The sequence below is a fragment of the Lithobates pipiens genome, unplaced genomic scaffold (genome assembly GCF_037356315.1).
Source record: "Lithobates pipiens isolate NorthernLeopardFrog02 unplaced genomic scaffold, aLitPip1_a1.2 Scaffold_27, whole genome shotgun sequence".
Classification (NCBI taxonomy): domain Eukaryota; kingdom Metazoa; phylum Chordata; class Amphibia; order Anura; family Ranidae; genus Lithobates; species Lithobates pipiens.
This window is the reverse complement of record NW_027507788.1, coordinates 2,226,969-2,236,666: the sequence shown is the minus strand read 5'-3', so window position 1 is coordinate 2,236,666 and position 9,698 is coordinate 2,226,969.

Below are 9,698 nucleotides of genomic sequence, written 5' to 3'. Positions count from 1 at the left end.
CAGCTACTGCCCCCCACCCTACAATAGCCCCAGCTACTGCCCCCCCACCTACAATAGCCCCAGCTACTGCCCCCTCACCTACAATAGCCCCAGCTACTGCCCCCTCACCTACAATAGCCCCAGCTACTGCCCCACCACCTACAATAGCCCCAGCTACTGCCCCCCCACCTACAATAGCCCCAGCTACTGCCCCCCCACCTACAATAGCCCCAGCTACTGCCACCACCTAGTCCTAGGAAGTGAAGGGAAATCTTCCCAACGAGAGGGGCATTACAATTTCCTAATTCACCCAATAAGGTCTTTAGATATAATTAAACCACTCCTCCCCCCAAAAATACCTCAATTACCACCTTTACCTCCCCCTCTACAAAAGGTCCCCAGCTACTACAACCACATTTCTGTCAACCCACCAGCTACCTTCATCCGTTCCCAACAACCTAGCCACTGCACCAATGTCCCCCCCCCCTCCGACAACCTAGCCACTGCACCCACCCCCCCTCCGACAACCTAGCCACTGCACCCACGCCCCCCCACCCCCCGACAACCTAGCCACTGCACCCATGCCCCCAAAGATCCAGCCATTGGACCTACCTCCGCAGCAAAGAGCCCCCGCCACTGCAACCACCTCCCCAGCAAAGAGCCCCGCTGCTCCACTGCCAGTCCCCAAAGACTGCTTTACTGCAACCACCTCCCCAACAGAAACCTCGTCACTGCACCCACCTCCACACCAACGTCCCAGCTACTACTTCAAATACCCACCCCCACCCCCCCCCCACCCCCGCTACCATTTCTACATCCTCTATATAATAAAAATTTATATTAAAAAAACACAAAAAAAAAACAAAAAAACAAACACACCCCGATTGTGGATTAATTCCATCTCATCCAAACCTCAAATCAGAATTCAGCCTCCTGTTCCAAGCCATAGGGCAGGTGGTGACCCCGTCACCCGACAACAGCTGCATGTGAAGGGTTAATGGAAGCGGAGAGGATTATGTGGCTGCTTTACCTGTACTGTGCCAGGTGAGCCGGATCCGGTTACCACAATATGGTGAGTGACATCTCTGGAATGGAAACAATTCCCCACACACTCGTCATAACCGTCTCCAATATGTGTCCTATGCCGCCGGCAACCCCCCTCCCAATGTGTGTCTAAAGCCAACGCCAACCCCCCCCCCCAACCAATGTGTGTCTGATGCCGCCGGCAACCCCCCTCCCCCCCCCAACCAATGCGTGTCTGATGCCGCCGGCAACCCCCCTCCCCCCAACCAATGTGTGTCCTATGCCACCGCCAACCCCCCCCCCCCCAACCAATGTGTGTCCGATGCCACCGCCAACCCCCCCCCCCCCCAACCAATGTGTGTCCTATGCCACCGCCAACCCCCCCCCCCCAACCAATGTGTGTCTGATGCCACCGCCAACCCCCCCCCCCCCCCCAACCAACCGTGTGTCCTATGCCACCGCCACCCCCCCCCCCCCCAACCAATGTGTGTCTGATGCCACCGCCAACCCCCCCCCCCCCCCCAACCAATGTGTGTCTGATGCCACCGCCAACCCCCCCCCCCCCCAACCAATGTGTGTCTGATGCCACCGCCAACCCCCCCCCCCCAACCAACCGTGTGTCCTATGCCACCGCCAACCCCCCCCCCCCAACCAATGTGTGTCTGATGCCACCGCCAACCCCCCCCCCCCCCAACCAACCGTGTGTCCTATGCCACCGCCAACCCCCCCCCCCCCCAACCAATGTGTGTCCTATGCCACCGCCAACCCCCCCCCCAACCAATGTGTGTCTGATGCCACCGCCAACCCCCCCCCCCCCCAACCAACCGTGTGTCCTATGCCACCGCCAACCCCCCCCCCCCCCAACCAATGTGTGTCCTATGCCACCGCCAACCCCCCCCCCCCCAACCAATGTGTGTCCTATGCCACCGCCAACCCCCCCCCAACCAATGTGTGTCCTATGCCACCGCCAACCCCCCCCCCAACCAATGTGTGTCCTATGCCACCGCCAACCCCCCCCCCCCCCCAACCAATGTGTGTCCTATGCCACCGCCAACCCCCCCCAACCAATGTGTGTCCTATGCCACCGCCAACCAATGTGTGTCCTATGCCACCGCCAACCCCCCCTCCCCCCCCAACCAATGTGTGTCCTATGCCAATGCCAACCCCCCCCAACCAAGTGTGTCCTATGCCACCGCCAACCAATGTGTGTCCTATGCCAACCAATGTGTGTCTGATGCCACCGCCAATCCCCCCCAACCAATGTGTGTCTGATGCCACCGCCAATCCCCCCCAACCAATGTGTGTCTGATGCCACCGCCAAACCCCCCCCACCCCCCCAACCAATGTGTGTCCGAGGTTGGCCCCCCGAATATATCCATGTTGTAGGTCCCAAGAGCTCACAATCAGGGAAGCTTTACTCTCATGAGCAGCTGGATGTGACTCACTGAGCAAGACGAAGGCACCACTCCCCATCACGTCAATGGGATTTGGAAGAGATCAAATGTGTTTAGAGATTGTATAACATGACGAGTGACGGGGGGGGGGCTGGACTGCTCCGTTCCCACACCACCCAGAAAAACAGTATTACTTACTGTGCAACACCCCCCCCCCCCCCACACACACACACACACACACACACACACACACACCTTCTCCCTACGTCCCCCCCCGCATACTCATTCCCCCAACCCCCCCCCCCGCATACTCCTTCCCCCAACACCCCCCCGCATACTCATTCCCCCAACAATCCCAAGACTACCATGTACTCCTCCCCCCCCATAATCCCAAGACTACCATGTACTCCTCCCCCCCACAATCCCAAGACTACCATGTACTCCTCCCCCCCCACAATCCCAAGACTACCATGTACTCCCCCCCCCCCCCACAATCCCAAGACTACCATGTACTCCTCCCCCCCCACAATCCCAAGACTACCATGTACTCCTTCCCCCCCCCACAATCCCAAGACTACCATGTACTCCCCCCCCCCCCCACAATCCCAAGACTACCATGTACTCCTCCCCCCCCACAATCCCAAGACTACCATGTACTCCCCCCCCCCCCACAATCCCAAGACTACCATGTACTCCTCCCCCCCCACAATCCCAAGACTACCATGTACTCCTTCCCCCCCCACAATCCCAAGACTACCATGTACTCCCCCCCCCCCACAATCCCAAGACTACCATGTACTCCTCCCCCCCCACAATCCCAAGACTACCATGTACTCCCCCCCCCCCCCACAATCCCAAGACTACCATGTACTCCCCCCCCCCCCCCCCACAATCCCAAGACTACCATGTACTCCTTCCCCCCCCACAATCCCAAGACTACCATGTACTCCTCCCCCCCCCACAATCCCAAGACTACCATGTACTCCTTCCCCCCCCCCCACAATCCCAAGACTACCATGTACCTCCCCCCCCCCACAATCCCAAGACTACCATGTACCTCCCCCCCCACAATCCCAAGACTACCATGTACCTCCCCCCCCCCACAATCCCAAGACTACCATGTACCCCCCCCCCACAATCCCAAGACTACCATGTACCTCCCCCCCCCACAATCCCAAGACTACCATGTACCTCCCCCCCCACAATCCCAAGACTACCATGTACCTCCCCCCCCCACAATCCCAAGACTACCAGGTACCCCCCCCCCCCCCCGGAAACTGCTTCATACTCCTTTCCCCCACATCCCCTATACTCCTTTACTTCTTCCTCAAAGCTACCATGTACTCCCACCTCCTTCAAGACTACCACATAGACGCACCCCCAACACCCTAAACCTGATCCACAGCAACAAAAACATGGAAGACGTCATATGTGGACCTTGGATGTGTGTCAAGCCTTTCCGAACGTCTATAGACACCGCCGGGCCCCACATACAGGTTTGTGTGCCTGGACTGAAGTGTCTCCCCTTCCAATTATCTGGATGACGACCGCCATAGAGCCGCAATACAGAACTCCACCACCAGGGCGGCCCCCATCCGCTGCCGTCTGTCCTGCCAGGCTTGTTCCTGCCTCTTCTGTGACTTGTCAGACTAAGGAGGAGGAGCCAAAGATTCTCCAACATGCTGAAAAGTAAAAAACGAGCGCCTCCAACAGGCCGACTGCACCCCCTGCCCCCGGAGTCCCTGACAGCGGGAAGGACAGACAGCGGGTGACACCACACCGCTGGGAGAACAGAGCCCGGGGCTGAAAACAATTATCTATAATGGGCAACATAAATCCCGACACACATGGAGGAAACATGGGAGCCGCATGTCCGAGCGACCACCGAGAGGAAATAACGTGTCAGTGCGAGCGAGGAGGAGACAACGTAACAACACAGATCATGAGGGGGAGGAGGGGGGGGCATGGGTGAACACACCGGCACCATGTGGGGTCACAAACAGGTAGACCCTCAGGAATTGGGGGTGGTCAGGACACAGGAGACACCATCTGGGGGTCAGGACACTTTCACGGGTCACAAAATAGGTAGATCCAGACATTCGGCGGTTCAGGATACCTGCAGAGATAGGGGGGGGGGGCCTGGTCAGGATACACACACCCCACATGGGGGGGGGCTGGTCAGGATACACACACCCCACATGGGGGGGGGGGCCTGGTCAGGATACACACACCCCACATGGGGGGGGGGCCTGGTCAGGATACACACACCCCACATGGGGGGGGGGGGGCCTGGTCAGGATACACACACCCCACATGGGGGGGGGGCCTGGTCAGGATACACACACCCCACATGGGGGGGGGGCCTGGTCAGGATACACACACCCCACATGGGGGGGGCTGGTCAGGATACACACACCCCACATGGGGGGGGGGGCTGGTCAGGATACACACACCCCACATGGGGGGGGGGCTGGTCAGGATACACACACCCCACATGGGGGGGGGGGCCTGGTCAGGATACACACACCCCACATGGGGGGGGGGGCTGGTCAGGATACACACACCCCACATGGGGGGGGGCTGGTCAGGATACACACACCCCACATGGGGGGGGGCCTGGTCAGGATACACACACCCCACATGGGGGGGGGGCTGGTCAGGATACACACACCCCACATGGGGGGGGGCTGGTCAGGATACACACACCCCACATGGGGGGGGGGGCCTGGTCAGGATACACACACCCCACATGGGGGGGGGGCTGGTCAGGATACACACACCCCACATGGGGGGGGGGCTGGTCAGGATACACACACCCCACACGGGGGGGGGGGGGGGCTGGTCAGGATACACACACCCCACACGGGGGGGGGATGGTCAGGATACACACACCCCACATGGGGGGGGGGGGATGGTCAGGATACACACCCCACACGGGGGGGGGGGGGTGGTCAGGATACACACACCCCACACGGGGGTTGGGACACTCAGGGGTCACATGCACAGATAGACCCACACATTGGGGGGGGGGGGGGGGGGGGGTTCAGGACCCAATCCAGGTTTGGGGACAACTTGGACCATCTGGGGTCACACACAGGTAGACCTGAAGAATGGCGGAGGGTCAGTCAGGAGACAGAAGAACCATCCGGGGTGGGAGGACACAGACACCACCCGGGGGGTCGGGATACTCGGGGGGGGACATACACACAGGTAGACCCACACATTTGGGGGGTTCAGGACACCTTTCAGGTTCGGGGGGGGGTAAGAGAACAGACCATCTGGAATCACACACAGGTAGACCTGAAGAATTGGGGAGGGTTGGTCAGGAGGTTGGGGGGACACACAGACACCACGGGGGGGGGGCGACACTCAGGGGTCACATGCACAGGTAAGGGTCCTCACCTGCACTCCATTGGGGTAGACCTCGCCCTCACCGATGGAGTCCACCAGCTCCTCCTCGTCCAGGGTCGCCCTCTTGTACGATGACATCTGAAAAGTGAAATGTACAACAGAGTCTCTTAGAACTTCCATTGACTGACATCCACACCGTCTCCAGCTGTCAGTCCGGGGGAGGGGGTGGGGGGGCCTCCCAGCCTCCCTTATACCAGGCCTCACCGGACTCCCCTACCAGCCATGTCCTCTAACACTGGGGGGCCCGGGGGCCACAGATCCCAATCACAGCGGAGCACGGGGGGCCGAGTCGGGGGGCAGAGTCCTGAGCCGGTCTCCCCCAGACCCTCACCATCCCCCGGAGCTCCCCAGCCTCATGTCTGCCACTAGTTTGTACTTTTATCTCAGCCCCTCCCCCTTCCTCCCATTCTTCAGAGGGGGGAGGGGCCCCAGATTAACCCTGCATGTGCCAGCTGAGGGGAGAGAGGACAGCTCCGCCCCCTCTGGGCCTGGGAAGAGGAAGAATAATATTTACAAACTTTCTTTTCCTCCTCAGAAGAGATACAAAAACTTTACCGAGACGTTTATATAAACCGAGCGCCTCCCTGATTGGACGACACCGACCACACCCACCAACCTCATCCGATTGGACGACACCGACCACACACCCACCAACCTCATCCGATTGGACGACACCGACCACACCCACACCAACCTCATCCGATTGGACGACACCGACCACACACACCCCAACCTCATCCGATTGGACGACACCGACCACCACACACCAACCTCATCCGATTGGACGACACCGACCACACACACACCAACCTCATCCGATTGGACGACACCGACCACACACACACCAAGCTCATCCGATTGGACGACACCGACCACACACACACCAACCTCATCCGATTGGACGACACCGACCACACACACACCAACCTCATCCGATTGGACGACACCGACCACACACACACCAACCTCATCCGATTGGACGACACCGACCACACACACACCAACCTCATCCGATTGGACGACACCGACCACACACACACCAACCTCATCCGATTGGACGACACCGACCACACACACCCCAATCTCATCCAATTGGACGACACCGACCACACACACACACACACCAACCTCATCCGATTGGATGACACCGACCACACACACACCAACCTCATCCGATTGGACGACACCGACCACACACACCCCAATCTCATCCGATGAGACATTTATATAAAACAGAGAGTCTTCCCGATTGGACGACACCAACCACACACTCCAATCTCATCCAATACAAAAACTTTACTGAGATGTTTATATAGAAACAAAAAAAAAAAAGGAGTCAACTGCCAGACAGATAACACTGACCCCTCCCCCATATCTGATAGAAGAAGAGATACAAAAAGTTCACTGAAACTTTGTAACACTTTTATATAATCAGAGGAAACGTTCCTGAGCAGTGTGGAGAGTCTGCACTCAGTATGGATAAAATGGGGGGGGGGTTAGACTCTTTGCCAGGTTTCTGTGTTCTCATTGGATAGATCCTCTATAGTATATATAAAGCTGAACCCTGGGATAATAAATCCCTCGGTCATGTGACTTCTTCCGGAATCTTCTCCCAGATCTGTGCAGGAATCCAGTGTGAGACTTCCTGTAATAAAGACCACCCACTGCTCTCCCCTCTCCTTGTACAGGGGGACTGGTCTCGTCTCCGCCCCCCCCTGTAGTGGGTGGAGCCTGCTGGCCCCTCCCACAGCTCTGCTCTCAGGCTGTGTACAGCCCAGTGATGATGTCACGGATACTTTACAAGGTAATATCTGGGTTTGGTGTGTGTGTGGGGGGGGGGGGGGGTATCCTGTGTATTGTAGAGGAATAGAATGTTGGAGGTTTTGTGGGCGGAGTTGAGAGCACTCCATGGGGTGGGGATTGGAGTGGCGCACGGCGGTCTCTCTGCCAGCTCTGGCCCAGCGGGTGGTCGGGGGGGGGGGGGGGGGGGATCAGCCCGTCTAGAGGCGGATTAGAAGCAAAGCAATTAGCACAGCTCTCCGCCACCTCTAATCCATCTAATATGAGTGACCTGCCGATCGCTGGCTTCCCACCCACCCAGAATTCCCACAACCGCCGGGGTCCCCCTACAATATCGAGTCCGGCTGACCTCCGCACCAATCCAACTTATAGGCAGGCAGGGGGTCCGTCAGGCTCCAGCTGGTCCTTACACCTTTGCCCCCCCATATTAAAATTAATCTCCAAAGACGCTAAAGACCTGGTTTTCTATGGGGGGGGGGGGGGGTTAGATCCTCTGTTTTGGTTTTGCCATCATGTGGACATTTCACTTCTTGTCCTTGGTGGAGTCACAGGAAGGAGAGGAGAGATCGGGAAAGGTTGGAGGTGTTCTAGTGTGTGGAAGAATTGGAGGGGGGGGGGGGGGGTGTTGAGCCTCTGCCAGGTTTTTGTTCCTATTGAAACAAAGATTATTACCTGAGCATTGCCCAATACAGAGGAACATTTCCCATAATCCCTCACTGATGGCACATTTCTCCGCCCGGAGTTCCTCCACAATGCCGGCCCGGTAATCCTATGATGGAATTTACTACTTCAGGTAATTATAGATCCGGTAGCAATTAGGTTAATGGATGGCCACCCGGGGGGGGGGGGGGTCACCTCTGAACACCAGGCAGAGGATATAATCCACCTGACAGCATGGGAGAACATGTCAGGGGCCCAAGAGAAGACCCCGGGGGCTTCCCAAGAGAAGAACCCGCAGCCCCCCCCCCCCCCCAAGAGAAGACCCCGGAGGGCCCCACAGATCCATCAGGTCTTCAATTAAATTGTTAGAGCTCACAGTCTCTGCCATAGAACGGATTTAGATCAATTCTAGGCACCCCCCCCCCCAGGGGCACACAAGAGCCACGGCTTAGGGTCTCCCCCCCCATAACCTCAAAACCATTACAGCCGAGGACAACCTACAGGTGGTCACCAGAGTCATCCTACAGAGTCCCGATACTTCTTCCTGGAAATACACCCCTCTCCGCCCATTCATCACCGCCCGACCGCCCCCCCCCCCCCCCCCGTACAGAGCCGCCCTCCAACTGCCATTTCTAATAATACATCTATATCAAACATCTCCTCTACATTCTACCTCTCCTCCTCGCCATCGCCTCTCCTCCCCGCCATCACCTCTCCTCCTGTATATTATACCTCTCCTCCCCGCCATCACCTCTCCTCCTGTATATTATACCTCTCCTCCCCGCCATCACCTCTCCTCCCCGCCATCACCTCTCCTCCTGTATATTATACCTCTCCTCCCCGCCATCGCCTCTCCTCCCCGCCATCGCCTCTCCTCCTGTATATTATACCTCTCCTCCCCGCCATCACCTCTCCTCCTGTATATTCTACCTCTCCTCCCCGCCATCGCCTCTCCTCCCCGCCATCGCCTCTCCTCCCCGCCATCACCTCTCCTCCTGTATATTCTACCTCTCCTCCCCGCCATCACCTCTCCTCCTGTATATTCTACCTCTCCTCCCCGCCATCACCTCTCCTCCTGTATATTATACCTCTCCTCCCCGCAATCGCCTCTCCTCCCCGCCATCACCTCTCCTCCTGTATATTATACCTCTCCTCCCCGCCATCGCCTCTCCTCCTGTATATTATACCTCTCCTCCCCGCCATCGCCTCTCCTCCTGTATATTCTACCTCTCCTCCCCGCCATCACCTCTCCTCCTGTATATTCTACCTCTCCTCCCCGCCATCACCTCTCCTCCTGTATATTATACCTCTCCTCCCCGCAATCGCCTCTCCTCCCCGCCATCACCTCTCCTCCTGTATATTATACCTCTCCTCCCGCCATCGCCTCTCCCTCCTGTATATTCTACCTCTCCTCCTCGCCATCGCCTCTCC